Here is a 2,968-nt window from a genome sequence, read left to right on the forward strand (position 1 = left end):
TTTTTATGACGTCATGAATATTTTTTTCTTTCTTTCTTTTTTTTTTTCTTTCTGGTTTTTCGAGACAGGGTTTCTCTGTGGTGTTGGAGCCGGTCCTGGAACTAGCTCTTGTAGACCAGGCTGGTCTCGAACTCACAGAGATCCGCCTGCCTCTGCCTCCCGAGTGCTGGGATTAAATGGAACTCACCATATTTTAACTTCTTAACAACCATGCTTACACGCCATTATCCTCACTTAAATTTATGATAATGGGCTTTGAAAAGTTGAATAAGTCACATAAGATAAAAGTTATATCCTTTGAAGGATATAAAAGTTATTCTTTCGGGGTGTTTTTTGGTGGTAGTACTGGAGACCAAACCAGGGCTTCATGTGTGCTGGGCCAGCACTCTGTCACCTTCCCAAATCCTCAGCCCAACATCAACCTTCTAAAAGTATTCTAAAAGTAAGAACTTGCTGGAGACTGAAGACATGGCTCAGAGGAAGTGTGTGTTTAATCTACTGAAGACCCTGGGTTCACACACCAGCCGTAGGAAGGAAGCACCTCTCTGCACCTGGGACCTATCTGTCTTGTAAGCCCCTTTCCCTTGGATGTACAAACTTCGTTCAATGAGGCCCTTTCTCCATTTATTTTGCCTTTTATTTTATAACTAACTACTGGCATGCATTTGTAGCGGAGTATGTCTGTAATCCTAGCACTGAGTGCTGGGATTATAAGAAGATCCTGGTGGCTCACTGGCCAGACAGTCTAGCTTCTAGCCAATCATCAAACTCTAGGTTCAGTGTTAGACTTTGAAAAAATAAGATACAGGGGCTAGAGAGATGGCTCAGAGGTTAACAGCACTGACTGCTCTTCGGAGGTCCTGAGTTCAATTCCCAGCAACCACATGGTGGCTCATAACCATCTGTAATGAGATCTGGTGCCCTCTTCTGGCCTGCAGGCATACATGGAGGCTGAATACTGTATACATAATAAATAAATCTTTAAAAAAAAAAAAGAAAGAAAAAAGATCAATAAAGCCCTACATCTACTTCTCAGCTCTGCAGAGATAGATAGATAGATAGATAGATAGATAGATAGATAGATAGATAGATAGATAGATAGACAGACAGATAGATGATAGATAGAGATCGATTGATCAATCATCAGCCTCTGGCCTCCTTATGAGCATTCTCAGGCTTGTGGTTGAAGAAAACAAACTTCTGCAAATTGCCCTCTGACCTCTACATGCATGCTGTGACATACATACACATACACACAGCAAATGTAAAAAAAAATTAAAAATCATTCGCGGATGTTGTGGGATAATGCTCTTGTCAAGACAACTGAGAGAGTGGAAAGTGCTGTGTAATTCTAACAACCCGTGTTTGACTCCTGGATCCCACAATGGAAGGAGGTGATTGGCTCCTGAAAGTTTTCTGGCCTTTATGTGAGTGCCATGTCATGCACAGGCTGGCACTCAAACACACATTGTAATTTTTTTAAAAAAATCATCCTCAAGTGTTTATATTTACACACATGCACACGCACACTGAGAGAAATTAGGCATATGTCAAGAACAACACATAGGTTATTTATTTTTAGGGCATTAATGATTGTCATGAAGTTCCTTCTCGGGACACAACACATAAAGATAAAAAAACAACTCCTGCGAAATGGCATGGGTCAATTAAATGGACCAAAAACTCTGACAAAGCTGACTAGTTGGGCCAACTGTCACCACAGACATTGGCATGAAAAAGGACTAGACCACAGTGAGGGTATTTCTTAGTGAGACGGGAAAGAATGTGTTTTCTCGCCTCCTGGCTGACGTGTGAACCACCGTAGCAGCGGTCAGGTCTGGGCTGCCTGTGTCCAGGTTCTTGGCCTCTTATTCAAAGGATTGATGTAAGGGTATACAGTTTCAAAAGCAGCAAGGGGGCTTCATTCAAAACAGGGTGACAGTTCAGGTCAGATGCACTGCTGAGACTGACAGCCTGCCATATGAGTGAGGATACTCACTGTGGTGACCCCTTACGGGGTTCAGAGACAGGACTTCAGTGACTAGGGGTAGTTTGGGTAGTTCTCTATCTAGACTGCAGACTCGGACAGTGTAAATAACGTGATCAATGTTTATGTTCCTTCCCATTATGCATCTGATTTTAGTCATGTGCACATTGTACCAGACTCTTTCTTCTGGGCCACCAACCAGCTCCCAAATCATGACACAGAGACTTGTTATGAATGCTTGACCTACCTTGGGCTCGTTTCTGACTAGCTCTTTTTAAATTAATCTGTTTCTCTTTATCTGAATTTTTCCTCAGGGCTTTTTACCTTTCTTCCCTAAATCTTACTTTCCTGCTTTTGGTTTTTGACTGACTGGCGACTGACTGCCTAGCTTCTGGCCTGGGGGCATTTCCCTTAGTCTCTCATTTTCTCTCAAACCTTGATTTCTCCTCCTATTTATATTTTCTATGCCTGCCCGTCCTGTCCATCCTTTCTCTGCCTGGCTATTGACTATTCGGCTCTTACCAATCAGGTGCCTTAGGCAGGCAAGGTGAAACAGATGCAACACATCTTTACATAAATACGTATCCTTACATCATTAAACAAATGCAGCACAAACAAATGTAATACATCTTTACATAGTTAAAATAATACTCCACAACAGCATATCTAACTGTGCATAGGCATGAGATGGTAAATAGATGATTCTCCCTAAAACCTCACTTAGAGGACACAGTTTGCCCTCTTGCAAAGCACCCAAGACCAGTTCAGGCTAGATAAACCCTCACGTATTTTAAACATTTGGAAATCAAATGCTGCGAAATTTTGGTACTCCCTGGAACTCCCTTCTGATACTATTCTATATGTTTCTTTGTTTTATTATTTTCATTTGCGTCTCTGTATTCTTTACTATATTTCTGAATCCCCACGCCTCTACCCTGGCAAGAGGTATTTGTTGAAGCTGGTCCCCGACACTGCCCTCTT

The sequence above is a fragment of the Microtus ochrogaster genome, chromosome 1 (assembly GCF_000317375.1).
Source record: "Microtus ochrogaster isolate Prairie Vole_2 chromosome 1, MicOch1.0, whole genome shotgun sequence".
NCBI lineage: Eukaryota > Metazoa > Chordata > Mammalia > Rodentia > Cricetidae > Microtus > Microtus ochrogaster.